Source organism: Scyliorhinus torazame, chromosome 5 (genome assembly GCF_047496885.1).
Source record: "Scyliorhinus torazame isolate Kashiwa2021f chromosome 5, sScyTor2.1, whole genome shotgun sequence".
Lineage (NCBI taxonomy): Eukaryota > Metazoa > Chordata > Chondrichthyes > Carcharhiniformes > Scyliorhinidae > Scyliorhinus > Scyliorhinus torazame.
Genome location: NC_092711.1, coordinates 82,366,142 through 82,383,400, shown reverse-complemented (window position 1 = coordinate 82,383,400; position 17,259 = coordinate 82,366,142). Strand labels below are relative to the sequence as shown.

General features: G+C 45.8%; 1 long non-coding RNA gene and 2 other non-coding genes across 3 annotated transcripts; 2 read left to right on the top strand and 1 right to left on the bottom strand.

The window, feature by feature from the left end:
* Nucleotides 1-2,088: 2,088 nt before the first annotated feature.
* On the bottom strand, nucleotides 2,089-15,613 carry LOC140418667 (uncharacterized). Its single transcript, XR_011945214.1, has 3 exons — nucleotides 15,510-15,613; nucleotides 3,284-4,470; nucleotides 2,089-2,766 (listed from the first exon to the last, which is right to left on the bottom strand). It is a non-coding gene; the product is annotated as an uncharacterized lncRNA (long non-coding RNA).
* Nucleotides 11,613-11,685, top strand: trnai-uau (transfer RNA isoleucine (anticodon UAU)). Its single transcript has one exon. It is a non-coding gene; the product is annotated as a tRNA-Ile (tRNA).
* On the top strand, nucleotides 14,596-14,668 carry trnav-uac (transfer RNA valine (anticodon UAC)). The gene has a single exon. It is a non-coding gene; the product is annotated as a tRNA-Val (tRNA).
* Nucleotides 15,614-17,259: the final 1,646 nt, after the last annotated feature.

The following is a 17,259-nucleotide window of genomic DNA, read 5'->3' as shown; positions in this document are numbered from 1 at the left end:
AGAACATCCTCAGCCAATGCTCTCAGCTTTATCTGGTTGGATATTCTGCAGGTTTCTGAGACAGAATTCGTCCCGGGAATCCAGGACCAGCAGCGATGTGGATCCCCGTTCTCGCTGTGATCTGGGTGACATTCATTGTTGGTAAGACGTTTAAAACATTAAAAAAGTTCATTTCTAGAGGAAGAAATTTGGAAAGCAGTACCCTTGTGTTAATCAAGTATCCAACCTGTCTTAGAAAACACGAGTCTATGCCTCAGTCTCTTCCTTACAGGAGTTTATGTTGGCAAAACACAAAGCATGCGCGAGTTAGAGTGATGGTACCGGAATTGAAGGATGATATCTATCAGAAAGCAATGTAAACGTTCTGGTTCTTTTCTGTACTGACCCTAACCCAACCTTGATGTCGTTACAATGATCTGATGGGAGTGTGGAGAGGATAATTCCACAGGTTCCAAATATCGGTGCCAGAAATCTAAGCACCACCAAATTCTCTAACTGGGAAATCAGGAGAAACAACTTTAGAAAGAGAGTCGGTAGAATGTGGCTCAAATTAACACAAGGAAGAGCCGAGGAGCGGAGTAAAGACACAACTCAAGGGAAGCTAGATAAACAGATAAGGGATAAAGGGGCGGAGTGATTTGTTGATACAATGAGATGAGAAGAGATACAGGATTCTCCTGGGGATTGTAAACACTGACATGAAGCAATTAGGCCGAATGAACTTCTCGTGCTCTAAATTCTATCTATTTTTATGTTACACCGACGGAATTTTCACCCTCAGTTCAGTTCAGTTGAATTTATGAGCAATGATTTCCGCTTTCTATAACTGTGTGTTGCAGCTCTGAGCGATGGAGATTCTGTTACCCAGCGGGAATCCTCACTCACACAGACAGAAAGAGAAGATGTCACTCTATGCTGCACCTATACCGACGATGCTTTATACTTATTCTGGTATCGTCAGTACCCAGACAGAGAGCCCGAGTTTGCGGTCCGGAGACACACGGGTGGCGGTGCTGAATTGAAGGCGGATTTCGCTCAGGACCGGTTTTCTGATACAGTTCAGCTGTCAGACAAGCTGTACCGATTGACCATCTCGGAGCTGCGGCTGTCTGACACTGCGGGCTATTACTGTGCAGGGTCTCACAGTGATGGCAACGAGGTAAAGTTTCAAACAAAAACTGCCGCAAGTTTCTGGGTCACAGCTGCTGTCTGGTGAGAGCTTGTTTTCACAGCGGCTCAGACACTGAAACGTGAATGGTTTCCTGTGAGCACAGGCCCTGAACACAATCTACGTAAACACCATCTAAAATCGTTTACATCGAAGACAGATTCAGTCCAATTATTGCAATTCTGAGAGCAGAATTAGTTGATGCTGATATGAGGATATCTGTGAACTCGTCGCAACCATTGAGAAAACAAACTGTGCATGTGGTCGGCACTATTTATATCCCTGGCCCCTGTTCAGGAAATCGCTGAAGGACAAGTAATTTTAGGTTTGTAATATCAGTCTGTAGTGCAAACCAATGCCCATCGGGTGAGGAAAACCTTAATAATCATAATAACCCGATTAAACACCACTGAATGTTAATGTCACTGACAGATATTAAAACTCAGAATGCTTAATATGGCTGAAAAAATACATTATGCTGTTTCCCCTGGTATTGCTGTTCTTGTCCTGATGAGTACAAGGCGAAAAACCTCGACAATTATTTTCAACAATGCTCACGCCTGTGCTACCAAACAACCAATCCTCAATACAGAAAAAGTACAGGAGTTATTTTCCGGACACGATTAGAAGTTGATGAATAATGCTAAATAAGTAAATTATCCTTAAGATCAGACTTGGTGTTTTGGACACCTCGACTAATGGTAACAAAGCCAACTAAATACAAAAGCCAAACGGAAAAGAACATCAGAAAGCGCCTGGAGCGCCCTAGCGAACCGGTGCGCATCGGACAAGGCTTTATGCACAAAGTTTTTGTACTTTTGTCCTGAGCACCCCTCAGTGTTATATGCCCGCTACTGCATTTACGCGGTGTGTGTCACTCCTTCAAAGACTGGAACACAATGTCAAATATTTGCTCAGCATTTTTGTCGCAATATATTTAATTTGGAAACTGGAATAAATGCTCTAAACATATCATAACGTTATGCTCAGAGTGTATTCGATTTTAAAATGGAGCAGAGGAAACCTCCCCAGTGCTGCCGGAACAGGCGCCAGAGTGTGGCGACTAGGGGATGTTCACAGTAACTTCATTGCAGTGTTAATGTAAGTCTACTTGTGACAGTATTAAATATTATTATTATCTCTTGCTTGTCAATCATTTGGATTTATTTCAAATCAGAAAAATCTGCTGATATGTTCATAAAGTCCAGCTTTTCCGCCTCAGTCCGCTATTCTCTTTGTCACATTGCGGCTGTGTTTTTGTACGAGGCTCCCTCTGGTTGCTGTCACTGTGTCTCTCAGTCCGCAGTAATACACCGCGTTGTCAGACAGCCGCAGCTCCCGGATGGTGAAATTCCCCTCACTTTTCCATGTATTTATTGATGTAGAAAATCGAGTCCCCACACCCACTGCTCTGGAAACATCACCATAGTTATGAACGTAAATCAATAATGTGGGGGCTTTATTCGGGTCCTGACGGTACAGTTGTAAATAATACGAATCCGCTCTGGTCGAAAAGTTGTAATTAATGGTCACTGAGTCTCCTTCAAATCGTGTCACTGCAAGCGGCTCCTGAGAGACCGAGCCTTCACTCCTAATCCCTGAAAACATTCAGAAATGGAAGACTTCATTTTTTTATTATCACGATGATATCAGGTTAAGGGAATCATAGTTTATCATCATAGAATTTACAGTGCAGAAGGAGGCCATTCGGCCCATCGAGTCTGCACTGGCTCTTGGAAAGAGCACCCTACCCAAGGTCAACACCGCCACCCTATCCCATAACCCAGTAACCCCACCCAACACTAAGGGCAATTTTTTGGACACTAAGGGCAATTTATCATGGCCAATCCACCTAACCCGCACATCTTTGGACTGTGGGAGGAAACCGGAGCACCCGGAGGAAACCCACGCACACACGGGGAGGATGTGCAGACTCCACACAGACAGTGACCCAAGCCAGAATCGAACCTGGGACCCTGGAGCTGTGAAGCAATTGTGCTATCCACAAGGCTACAACAAGGCGAATAGATTGCAAAAGGAGGGGAGAAACATTTAAATAATGATTTATATGTCGTATTACGAGCAAAGTGAATATTTTGCAACTTGAGAACTTACCAGTTAAGAGAGCTACAGCTGCGAGGGATGTGTAAAAAGTAACAGTCGACATGTTCGCAGAGCTGGTGGTGGATTTAAACAGAGTGAGTTAAAGCTAAATTGTTTCGGATAAGACTTGGCAAGATGTTGAGTCATATCCCAACTCGCCACTGATTGGTTCATTCGTGACAGAATGGAGAGGCGACACCCAATCATCCCTCAGCTCCTGTGTCCTATCTTTCATCCAATCAGCTCAGAGTTTCTTTGGTCTCAAATCCATGACGTCAGAACAAGGAGCATGGAACCACATGAAACAGTTCTCAGAACAATGAACTGAACAGAATAACTTCTGAAAATAAGAAATAGGAGCTGCAGTGGACCATTTGCCCCTTCACTTGGATCTGGTCTGTCATTCAGTAAGATCAAGGGCGATCTGCCTCACATCCACCCTCCAGCATTATCCAAAGAGGTCGCATTTGCCTTAATATCCACAATTCTATTGGCTCCTTGAAGAAACTCAGCGACTGTACAATTAGGTTCCTCTGTGCTACAGACTAATAATAAAACGCGCATTAAATCAAATGTTGGTTCTTTATCGGGGTTAATTTTCGAGATGGGGCACGGGTTGGTAATATTTCATGTTGTTCTGATAGCAGAACCAGAACCTCCCATTTACAGATCTGCTCGGAAATCAGGAAAACTAATGTAAACCGGGATTTTACACAGAGTGATAAACATTCAGCATCACTGGCAGTGATCACCCGCGCAGCTGTTCTTTGTAATATTGTTTTGTTTATACGAACAGTTTACAATCCAGGTTTACAGATCTGATTCAGTGAAGAGGAGCTGAGAGTGCCTTGCCGGTTTTTGTACGGGTTGACTGTGCCTCTGTAACAGTGTGGGGATCAGCGCACAGAGATACACGGCAGAGTCAGAGACACGGACCCCGGTGATATTTAATGGAACGGTTTTCTTGTCTTTGTCCAAATCAGCAGAAAATCGGTCAGAAAACTCTGGTGACTTATCGCCCTGTTCCTTGCCGAACATTTTCAGTAAATATCTCGGAGCTTTCCCGAGATACTGGATGTACCAGATGAGAGTTGGCGAGTGGTACTGTGCTTTGTAACTGCAATTCAATATCACCGTCTGTCCTTCCTCAACCGTTAATTCAGGCGGCTCCTGGGAAACGGAATCTTGGCCACTGGTTCCTGTAACAACATAGAGAATGTGTCAGAAATCTGGGAGTAAATATAACCATGAAGCACAGACTGAGGATTTGAATTCAGACTCACCGGGCAGCAAGACCATTATTATCAGTAAAGCACACAGGGAGAACATGGTTCCTGGTTGGACAGTAAACAGCGACACTGTTTCAAATATGTTGCTGCTTCTAGTCTCATATCACAGAGTAAACTCTGATCAGAGGCAGGCTTCACTTATTGGGAAATTGAGGGGCGTTCCTCCGTGCTACGATTGGCTCGCCTCGCAGCTTTTACGTCAGCTGTGGACCAGCCTCTGTTAGTTGAGGACGAAACACAGCTAAGTCTGTCCAATCAGATTCCACCCCTGGTTGTGTTTTTCAGTTTTGTTCCCTTTTTCTGTCTCATATTATCCGTCATTTTGGTTTTTTCTGGGTGTAACTCGCTTTTCTTCGAATTAATGTTTGTCTATTTGTTTCGGTAGATCTTTATCTCAAATCAAGGCGAAAGGTGAAAGGAATCATTTTAATTCAGCCTAATGCACAAGAATTAACGAGTGCCACCCAGAGCATTAGCATCGTTAATAGTTACTGTTTTGAGGGGGCCAGGGATAAATAGTCAACCAACTCTACACCGAGATGCGGTTCCACTAGGGTTACCTTTGTAAAGTACAGGCGGAGGTTATAAATCAGAATGATAACAAGGCTGAACAGACTAGTTTTGTTTATTTTGATCACAACGAAGCTACAAAAGCGAGCAAACGGGTGCTCTCAGGAGTTAACTTTTAGCAGTGACCAGATCACACAGAATTGTTTGAATTAGCTGAAAGTTCAACGTCCGAGAAAGAAGTAGATGAATGATATTTCATGTTGCGGTTGTTTGTGGGAGATAATGAAGCGTTATAGACGACTTTGAATGGATCAGTACAATGGCAGTTCAGAACTAACGCAGGACAGTCTAGCAGCGGCACACGAGACACAGGCGGTGCTTGAACCGCGATTTTTGGTTTACAAGACAAACGCTTTTCCTCTTGGCCACCGCACCGACTGCAGTAAATAGTATTAATTGTACTGTGACTTGATACCATTTGGCGTCTGGCGCCGAAATTGACGAGGGAAGAAGAATCAATAGAACATGTCAACAGGGAGGAACTTGAGAACGGAAAACAACACGGGGTAAAATGCAGGGTAAAAAGGGCAATAGAAAAACTTCTTTCAAATAGGCGTATATAGTGTCAGTTGAATCTGGCCCCTTTCCGCCCCTCCTACACAATATTGTTCTCAGTGAGGTGAGCAGTGAGCAGGTGCAGGATGGTCAAAGGCGGCTGGATGCTCAACTGTCGCTATTTCCGCTCCATCACTTGTGACTGCAGCTGATAATCGCCGCACGCATTTTCAGCATTCAGTCTGCGGTGTCCCCGGTCATAGTCTCCGTTTGTTAGTCTCACTCCAACATCATTGTGATGCTATAGACTCTTGTGTTTGGTTGGATCAGCGGTGCAGTGGGACCTGAATCTGGATTTCTGCTCTGACAGATAATTGCCTGCCCTGAAGAGCGATTGATTCGGAACTATCGCGGGGAAACGCTTCGCCGCTCACCTCGTTATGATCTCGAGACTCAGTATTTTCTTCACGGCAAAACCCCCATTCGCCACTCACTGTGTACCCAGATTATATTGTTCATTCACTTATGATGATGATTCTGCGGATGACCGTTTTTGTTGCCCTTTGACAAGGTCCCGCATGGTAGACTAGGACAAAAGGTGAAGTCACACGGGATCAGGGGTGAGCTGGCAAGGTGGGTACAGAACTGGCTAGGTCATAGAAGGCAGAAGGTAGCAATGGAAGGATGCTTTTCTAATTTGAGAGCTGTGACCAGTGGTGTTCCACAGGGATCAGTGCTGGGACCTTTGCTGTTTGTAGTATATATAAATGATTTGGAGGAAAATGTAACTGGGCTGATTAGTAAGTTTGCAGACGACACAAAGGTTGGTGGAATTGCGGATAGCGATGAGGACTGTCAGAGGATACAGCAGGATTTAGATCGCTTGGAGACTTGGGCGGAGAGATGGCAGATGGTGTTTAATCCGGACAAATGTGAGGTAATGCATTTTGGAAGGTCTAATGCAGGTAGGGAATATACAGTGAATGGTAGAACCCTCAAGAGTATTGAAAGTCAAAGAGATCTAGGAGTACAGGTCCACAGCTCATTGAAAGGGGCAACACAGATGGAGAAGGTAGTCAAGAAGGCATACGGCATGCTTGCCTTCATTGGCCGGGGCATTGAGTATAAGAATTGGCAAGTCATGTTGCAGCTGTATAGAACCTTAGTTAGGCCACACTTGGGGTATAGTATTCAATTCTGGTCGCCACACTACCAGAAGGATGTGGAGGCTTTAGGGAGGGTGCAGGAGAGACTTACCAGAATGTTGCCTGGTATGGAGGGCATTAGCTATGAGGAGCGGTTGAATAAACTCGGTTTGTTCTCACTGGAACGAAGGAGGTTGAGGGGAGACCTGATAGAGGTCTACAAAATTATGAGGGGCATAGACAGAGTGGATAGTCATAGGCTTTTCCCCAGGGTAGAGGGGTCAATTACTAGGGGGCATAGGTTTAAGGTGAGAGGGGCAAGGTTTAGAGTAGATGTACGAGGCAAGTTTTTTACGCAGAGGGTAGTGGGTGCCTGGAACTCGCTACCGGAGGAGGTGGTGGAAGCAGGGACGATAGTGACATTTAAGGGGCATCTTGACAAATACACGAATAGGATGGGAATAGAGGGATACGGACCCAGGAAGTGTAGAAGATTGTAGTTTAGTCGGGCAGCATGGTTGGCACGGGCTTGGAGGGCCGAAGGGCCTGTTCCTGTGCTGTACATTTCTTTGTTCTTTGTTGTTCTTTTGACATGAGGCTGTTTCTGAATTTTGAAATTATTATAATTTTCTGTTCGTAAATTATTATAATTTTCTGAACTTTTGTGAGTCGAGGAGTTATCAGAGTCCCATGAATTTTACAGCACTCACCATGGACAGCACCACTCGCTCACCCCCTCGCTTATCTGGGCGACTGCATAACAGAAAGCAAAACGAGTCAACACATATTTGATGTATTTTCGATCGGAAATCGATGTTCCACTGAAGTCTAAAAAAGCATGCTCCTTTCTGGTAATTTAGTGGTGTTGCTTCGTGAGACTCTCATTGAATAGTAAATGTGCAGTCTATGTGTTCATAAGTACAGCAGATCAGTCCATTCTGTCTTCAGTTACAGGAACTAGTGGCTCAAATGCAGTAGTCTTAGACCCACCTAACTTCATGGTCCTGGAAGATTTGATTATCCCCACATCTGTGAGCTTGCATTACTTCTGCTCGGAAGTGATATTCCAAGCTTAAATTTATTGTGCATGGCAACATGCAGATTAATCTCACGAATCCCAAATGTCCCCTTTATTGACCTGTACAAGGACAGAGACCGCAATATAATGTATTTTTCTGAATCGAGATCAAACCATCCCCCAGAGCAAGGGCAGGAACGCAACATTAGTAGAATTGAAAATGCTCTTTGAGGTTTTTGTACATGGTTGTAGCTGCTTTGTGACACTGTTCTCAATGCACAGTAATAGACTGCCCCGCCCTCCACACTGAGTGCGTTTCTATTGGTATAACCATTCTTTTTACACTTGTTGGCAGCCGCCAGATATCGTCCTGAGATCTCTTTCTTCATCGCCAATATGTTAATGATGATCAATTTCGGCGGCTGTGCGGGTTTTTGCTGATACCAGAGCATGCGGTACATAGTCGGGCCTGTATATCCGCAATCTAAACGCACGGAACCCCTTTCTGATGCGATATTGTCACCGGTGACTGGATTACTGGGTCTGCGCATAGTCCGCCTGCGAAAGTAGAGGAATGAAACATAAGAACATAAGAACATAAGAACTAGGAGCAGGAGTAGGCCATCTGGCCCCTCGGGCCTGCTCCACCATTCAATGAGATCATGGCTGATCTTTTGTGGACTCAGCTCCACTTTCCGGCCCGAACACCATAACCCATAATCCCTTTATTCTTCAAAAAACTATCTATCTTTATCTTAAATACATTTAATGAAGGAGCCTCTATTGCTTCACTGGGCAAGGAATTCCATAGATTCACAACCCTTTGGGTGAAGACGTTCCTCCTAAACTCAGTCCTAAATCTACTTCCCCTTATTTTGAGGCTATGCCCCCTCGTTCTGCTTTCACCCGCCAGTGGAAACAACCTGCCCGCATCTATCCTATCTATTCCCTTCATAATTTTATATGTTTCTATAAGATCCCCCCTCATCCTTCTAAATTCTAATCTATCAAGGGTTAATCAAAATTCCCGAGACTCTGAGAGTGAGTTGTCCATCTGAGAAACGCGCGGCTGGGGGACCGGCGAATCCAGCCCACAATCCAGAACTTACTATGCAAGAGCGCCGCCAGTATTAACAGAGATGTGGAGATGCCGGCGTTGGACTGGGGTGAGCACAGTACGAAGTCTTACAACACCAGGTTAAAGTCCAACAGGTTTGTTTCGATGTCACTAGCTTTCGGAGCGCTGCTCCTTCCTCAGGTGAATGAAGAGGTCTGTTCCAGAAACACATATATAGACAAATTCAAAGATGCCAAACAATGCTTGGAATGCGAGCATTAGCAGGTGATTAAATCTTTACAGATCCAGAGATGGGGTAACCCCAGGTTAAAGAGGTGTGAATTGTACCAAGCCAGGACAGTTGGTAGGATTTCGCAGGCCAGATGGTGGGGGATGAATGTAATACGACATGAATCCCAGGTCCCGGTTGAGGCCACACTCATGTGTGCGGAACTTGGCTATAAGTTTCTGCTCGGCGATTCTGCGTTGTCTCGGGTCCTGAAGGCCGCCTTGGAGAACGCTTACCCGGAGATCAGAGGCTGAATGCCCTTGACTGCTGAAGTGTTCCCCGACTGGAAGGGAACATTCCTGCCTGGTGATTGTTGCGCGATGTCCGTTCATTCGTTGTCGCAGCGTCTGCATGCAGAACGGACATCGCGCAACAATCACCAGGCAGGTATGTTCCCTTCCAGTCGGGGAACACTTCAGCAGTCAAGAGCATTCAGCCTCTGATCTCCGGGTAAGCGTTCTCCAAGGCGGCCTTCAGGACCCGCAACAACGCAGAATCGCCGAGCAGAAACTTATAGCCAAGTTCCGCACACATGAGTGCGGCCTCAACCGGGACCGGGGATTCATGTCGCATTACATTCATCCCCCACCATCTGGCCTGCGAAATCCTACCAACTGTCCTGGCTTGATACAATTTACACCTCTTTAACCTGGGGTTACCCCATCTCTGGATCTGTAAAGATTTAATCACCTGCTAATGCTCGCATTCCTAGCATTGCTTGGCATCTTTGAATTTGTCTATATATGTGTTTCTGGAACATACCTCTTCATTCACCTGAGGAAGGAGCAGCGCTCCGAAAGCTAGTGACATCGAAACAAACCTGTTGGACTTTAACCTGGTGTTGTAAGACTTCGTACTGTGCTCACCCCAGTCCAACGCCGGCATCTCCACATCTCTGTTAATACTGGCGGCGCTCTTGCATAGTAAGTTCTGGATTGTGGGCTGGATTCGCCGGTCCCCCAGCCGCGCGTTTCTCAGATGGACAACTCACTCTCAGAGTCTCGGGAATTTTGATTAACCCTTGATAGATTAGAATTTAGAAGGATGAGGGGGGATCTTATAGAAACATATAAGATTGTGAAGGGAATAGATAGGATAGATGCGGGCAGGTTGTTTCCACTGGCGGGTGAAAGCAGAACGTGGGGGCATAGCCTCAAAATAAGGGGAAGTAGATTTAGGACTGAGTTTAGGAGGAACGTCTTCACCCAAAGGGTTGTGAATCTATGGAATTCCTTGCCCAGTGAAGCAATAGAGGCTCCTTCATTAAATGTATTTAAGATAAAGATAGATAGTTTTTTGAAGAATAAAGGGATTATGGGTTATGGTGTTCGGGCCGGAAAGTGGAGCTGAGTCCACAAAAGATCAGCCATGATCTCATTGAATGGTGGAGCAGGCTCGAGGGGCCAGATGGGGCCTGCTCCTAGTTCTTATGTTCTTATGTTCTTCTGTTTCATTCCTCTACTTTCGCAGGCGGACTATGCGCAGACCCAGTAATCCAGTCACCGGTGACAATATCGCATCAGAAAGGGGTTCCGTGCGTTTAGATTGCGTATATACAGGCCCGACTATGTACCGCATGCTCTGGTATCAGCAAAAACCCGCACAGCCGCCGAAATTGATCATCATTAACATATTGGCGATGAAGAAAGAGGAGATCTCAGGACGATATCTGGCGGCTGCCAACAAGTGTAAAAAGAATGGTTATACCAATATAAACGCACTCAGTGTGGAGGGCGGGGCAGTCTATTACTGTGCATTGAGAACAGTGTCACAAAGCAGCTACAACCATGTACAAAAACCTCAAAGAGTATTTTCAATTCTACTAATGTTGCGTTCCTGCCCTTGCTCTGGGGGATGGTTTGATCTCGACTTCAACCTGGTATTGTAAGACTTCGTCCAGTATTAACAGAGGCATGCCTGACTGAATCTCTCTGTGTGAATGGGAATGGGATGAGGCAGCGATTGAGAAGCAGAGAGGGAACCCGGGCTCTGTTCAGCTCATTGTTCCACCCACACACTGCAGGGTGTCAGTACTATTGTTACATCACTCAGGTACCATCTGCATTGGCTTTGTCAGTGCCATCACGTGACTTCATCAGGCCCATGCTTGACAATGGCACCCTCTACTGGCGGGTGCGTTGTAAAACATTTTAGGATGAGGTCAATTAGTCGATTCGGTGAGTATTTTATCTGCAGGCATGAGCGGTTTCCAGATAGCAAAATTTCAGCGAGTGGTTAGAACTGCTGCCTCACAGCGCCAGGGACCAACGTTCACTTCCGGCCTTGGGTTGCTGAACAAATGCTTCAGCTCAAGGGAGGTTCTATGTCGTCTGGTCTTGTAAATTGAGACATCAGTTTTAAAGAAACAGACGTGTTCTTGTAAGAAGTGACAGGGCCCCTCAGCCGAACAATGAGAAGCTGCAGCAAGGCAGTTTAGTTGAACGTGGCACAGGTCCGTTGGCTCTTGCATGGGCAGCTGTTTCTGTAGTGTAGTGGTTATCACATTCGCCTTATACGCGAAAAGTCCCCGGTTCGAAACCGGGCAGAAACATCCCGTGCGTCTAGTTTGGCCTGTTGCTGAATATTACCTTAATCTCGTAACTGATCTTCGTCATCGAGAAATAGCAAAAGCCATGCACGGCTATGGGCCAGTGGTGCAATGGATAACGCTACTGGCTACCAATTAGGCAATTCCCGGTTCGACTCCTAGCTGACTCGGAGTTCAAACTTTTGGAGTCCCATTTAGTTCAGTGGGTGGGACAGCTGCTTCTTGATGCAGAGCAAAGTGAGCAGGGCATCATCAATTCTCGTATCGGCTGTGGTTATTTATGAAAGACCTGCCCTCTCAATTTAACTTCAACTTCAAACAAGAACAGAAAATACTGGCCAATATCAGCAGGTCTGACAGCCTCTGTGGAGAGTGATGGCAGCAGTCGTTTCGAGTCTGGGTGACTCTTTGTCGAAGCTGGACAACAGGATCTTTGGTGAGATTTAGACTGGCGGTGTGTGTGGGGGGGGGAAGGGAGGGAGCATTAAGCATTGGGCCTCGATAGACGGCCAGCGATAGGTGGAGAATAACAAAAATATGTTGGACAGAAATAAGAAAAAGGGAATGTAAATGGTTCTAATCAAAGTTAAGAACGGTGCTGATAGAGGCGAAAAGGAGATTAGAATGTGTTAATTGCAGAGGACAATAAGGTACACGGGGCCGATTTCCCAAGAGGGATGGCATGGGCTAGGGGGATGGGATGGGGGGGGGGGGACAATGGTGGGGGAAAACATATCAATGGAAGCAATGAAAATAAGTTGATGGAAATAAACATGTGGTGAACGGGGAGGAGGGATTTCACAGTCCGAAGTTGTTGAGCAGACTGTTAAATCCACAAGGCTGTTCCATGCCTAATCGGAGGACGAGGGGCTGTTCCTCGGCTTTGTGCTGAGCTTCATGGGAACATTGCAACAGGCCAAGATCGGACAGGTGGACATGAGAGCAGGACAGTGAGTTAAAATAGCGACAGGAGGGTCTGCCTTCAGCTTGTCGATGGAGCGATGGTGTTTTGCAAAGCGGTCACCCAGTCGGCATTTAGTCTCTCCAATGTAGAGCAGATCGCATTGGGATCAGAAAATGAAACAGGCCTGGTTGAAGGATGTTTTATAGTAATGTGAACTCAAAAGCACAGACACAAACGGTACTGTAACTGACGTAGAGGAAATGCCAGAGACTTAACTGAACCAGCTTTCGGAAAGAAAAAACGGTCTTCCTGATGGAGAAAAAGGAAAAGCCACTGTGGGAATCCAGGCTCAGTGCGAATTTGCTGTCACCCCTCCTTTCTTATACATGAACGGGATTTAGGCTGCAGAATGTTTCACACCAAAACACAGAGGGGTCAAATATAAGCAACACATAATTCTCAATTCTTAAACTCAATTTATGCATTGAGTAACGAAACAAGCATTGTGTAAAGTTGGTTGTTTTTTACTGCAGGAATTTAAGAATGCTGCATTAATAATTGAAGAGAGCATTTCGCCGTGAGAGATTTGAGAACAAATGCTTCACTTCAATATAGGTTCTACTTCTTCTGGCTTGTAAGTTTAGACACCTGTTTTAAAGAAACAGACGTGTTCTAATAAGAAGTGACATGACGTCTAAGCCGAACAATGAGAAGCTGCAGGAAGGCAGTTCAGTGAACGTGACACAGGTCCTATGACTTCTGCATCGCCAGCTGTTTATGTAGTGTAGTGGTCATCGCATTCGCCTTACACGCGAATGGTTACCGGTTCGAAACCGCCAAAACATCTCGTGCTTCAAGTTTAGTCTGTTCCTGAACGTTACCTCAATCTGTTATTGCCATCGAAAGTCGATCTAACGTCTGCGGAAAATACTGGAACGACTCAGCGAGTCAGGCGGGATTTGTCGACAGGACAACAAAGCTCGTCTTTCACCATCGCCTTTCATTAAAACCGGGACCGGTTAGAAATGTCGGACGTTTTAACCAAGTGAAATCCCGGAGGGAGCAAACAGAACAACAGGAAAGGGCTCTCACAGGGTGCAGGTCAGGAGAGATTAAATGAGAAAAGGCCTAGGGTTCCCTGGCCACAGAGTGAAGTTACATCGAATGAGAGAATAATTACACCACAGTATGAGGCCATTCCAGCCGCTGTGTCTGTGCCAGCTCTCAACAACTACCGCCCGGACACAAAGAACAAGTGGAAACAAGATTCAAACCCAAATCAGCGATGGAAGAACACACAGAATGGGGGAAGCATTTACAGTGTGAGACTGTTGCACACAGAGTGTGAAAGCTGTATGGAGCCCAATGGAAAGATGCGCTGCTGTTCCTCGAGTGTTTGTTGAGCTTCTTTGGAACATTTCAGGAGGCCGAGGTCCGGGAGGTCAGCGTTAAGATGCAGCTCTCCAGTCAGTTCAATTCTCCACTTTGGCTCTGTGGATTAGATGGGTCACGTCCCTGTGAAGTTAACGCAGATCTGGAACATCAATTCTATCCAACCGCACTCCAGCTCAGACACTGTCTCCCTCGAGCATCATCTGTGGGGAGAGAAACGACGTAAACATCCCGAGTCCTGAGGAATCTTTTTCAGAGTGGGCCAATGCAAACCAACGCCGCCGTCAGCGTCGCAAACAATTCATAATGTCTGACCTGGAGTAAAGGGCTTGTCCTGGATTTAAACCCAAGACCGCTCGCATTGATTAAAAATCCGTAAACGAGAACCATACCTCGAGACCACAGGGCACAAATTTAAGACCGAGCTAAGCAAAATAGAACTTATGTTCAGTTCGATATAATTTCTACATCTCATGGTTTTATATGTTGAATCATCTGTTTTTTTTTAATAAACAGCTGTCGTCTTGTAACGAGTGGCCTGGCCTCTCAGCCTCGCCATGCGAATCGGCAGCAACACAGTGAGGTTGAACATTGTACACGTCCGTTAATTGCCAACTGTTTCTGTAGTGTAGTGGTTATCACATTCGCCTTACACGCGAAAGGTCCCCGGTCCGAAACCGGGCAGAAACATCTCGTACTTCCAGTTTAGTCTGCAGACTATCTCGTAACTGGGTCTTCATCAACGAGGAACAGCCAACTGCATGCACTCGAATGGGCCAGTGACGCAATGGATAACGCGCGTGGCTACGGATCAGGAGATTCCAGGTTCGACTCCTGGCTGGCTCGGAGTTCAGAGTTTCGCCTGCGCTTTAACTCAGTGGGTGGGACAGCTGATTCTTGATGCTGCGCAAAGTGAGCAGGACATCTTCAATTCTCGTATCGGTTGTGGTTATTTACGAAAGCCCTGCCTTCTCAATTTAACTTCCACTTCAAGCAAAACATAACTTATCTTCAGGTCAGTAAAGTTCCATTCCTGATTGTTTTATAAGTTGAGACATCGGTTTTAAAGAAACGGCTGTCTTCTTGACATGGCCTCTCAGCCAAACCATGAGAAGAGGCGGCAACACAGTGAGGTTGAACATTGCACAAGTCCATTGATTACTGCACCGCCAGCGGTTTCGGTAGTGTAGTGGTTAGCACATTCCCCTAACATGCGAAAGGTCCCCGGGTCCACACCGGTTAGAAACATCAAGTGCTTCTCATGTTGTGTGAGGAATGTTTGCACAAAGTAATTTTGTTCCCCGATCTCGTATGTTCGAGGATTATGAGGTTTAGTCTCTCATGAGCCACGAAAATAAATTCCACATTAAGTCACAAGTACTGAATTTTCGACAGGCAATGAGAAGAAAAGGATCTTCCTATTTTGGATATTCGGAGCTAGTACAACAGAATTTCATGCATTTACAAATGCAGATGAACATACTTATTCACCATCTCAAACATGTCTAAGAGAACGACAAATGCAACTTACTGCGGATGCTTCATTCTGAAACAAAAACAGAAAATACTGGACAATCTCAGCAGGTCTGACGGGCTCTGTGGAGCGAGATGGCAGCTGTCGTTCCGGGTCTGGGTGACTCTTTGTCAAAGCTGGAGAACTGGAAATTGGGTCAGATTGGGCCTTTTGTGGATGGGCGGGGTTGGGGTGCCCTATTGGGCCTCGATAGAGTGGTCAACAATAGGTGGAAAATGACGACAATGTCTCGGACAGAAAGAAACAGGGAATGTAAATGTGGCTAATCAAGGCTAACAAAGGTGCTAATAGTGGCGCCTCAAGAGATCAGAATGTGTTAATAGCAGAACAAAGTAAGCAGTGTGTCAGAGATCAATTCGCGACAGGGATCAGATTGCTCATATAGGATGGTATGGGCTGGGGGAGGGGGGCAATGCTGAGGGTAAAACATATCAATGGAAGGAATGAAAATAAGTTGATGAAAACAGGTGTGAAGGGGGAAGAGAGATTACACAGTCTGATTTTGTTGAACTGAATAAAATGAAACAGACAGAGAGCTGCCTGAATCCACTGGAATTAGTCAATAGAGGTAAGTGAATGTCTAATCACAGACAAGCTTTTAGAAAATGTCTCGGGAACGTGTTGGTTCCCTGCTGTGTGATCTGAGCTTCTCAAAGGAAACCCAATGTGAATGAATCCCGCCGAATGCGCCGCAAAGAAATGAAGAAAACATATCGCTTTGCCAACAGAAAACCTTATCAAAGGGCTCGTCCGGGATTTAAACCCGGGATCTCGCGCAACTTTCGAAACCGAGACACCCAAAGCGAGAATCATACCCCTAGATCAACGAGCCCTGGGAAAGTAACAGAAGCACACTGTTATTGCCATCGAAAGTCGATGTAACATCTGCGGAAAATACTGGAACAACTCAGCGAGTCAGGCGGGATTTGTCGACAGGACAACAAAGCTCGTCTTTCACCATCACCTTTCATTAAATCCGGGACCGGTGAGAAATGTCGGACGTTTTAACCAAGTGAAATCCCGGAGGGAGCAAACAGAACAACAGGAAAGGGCTCTGACAGGGTGCAGGTCAGGAGAGATTAAATGAGGGTTCCCTGGCCACAGAGTGAGGTTAGCGTCGAATGAGAGAATAATTACACCACAGTATGAGGCCATTCCAGCCGCTGTGTCTGTGCCAGCTCTCAACAACTACCGCCCGAATACAAAGAACAAGTGGAAACAAGATTCAAACCCAAATCTGCGATGGAAGAACACACAGAATAGGGGCAGCATTTACAGTGTGAGACTGTTGCACACACTATGAGTGTGAAAGCTGTATTGAGACCAGTGGAAAGATGCGCTGCTGCTCCTCGAGTGTTTGTTGAGCTTCTTTGGAACATTTCAGGAGGCCGAGGTCCGGGAGGTCAGCGTTAAGATGCAGCTCTCCAGTCAGTTCAATTCTCCACTTTGGCTCTGTGGATTAGATAGGTCACGTCCCTGTGAAGTTAACGCAGATCTGGAGCATCAATTCTATCCAAACGCACTCCAGCTCAGACATTGTCTCCCTCGAGCATCATCTGTGGGGAGAGAAACGATGTAAACATCCCGAGTCCTGAGAAACCTTTTTCAGAGTGGGCCAATGCAAACCAACCCCGCCGTCAGCATCGCAAACAATTCATAATGTCTGACCTGGAGTAAAGGGCTTGTCCTGGATTTAAACCCAAGACCGCTCGCATTGGTTAAAAATCCGTAAACGAGAACCATACCT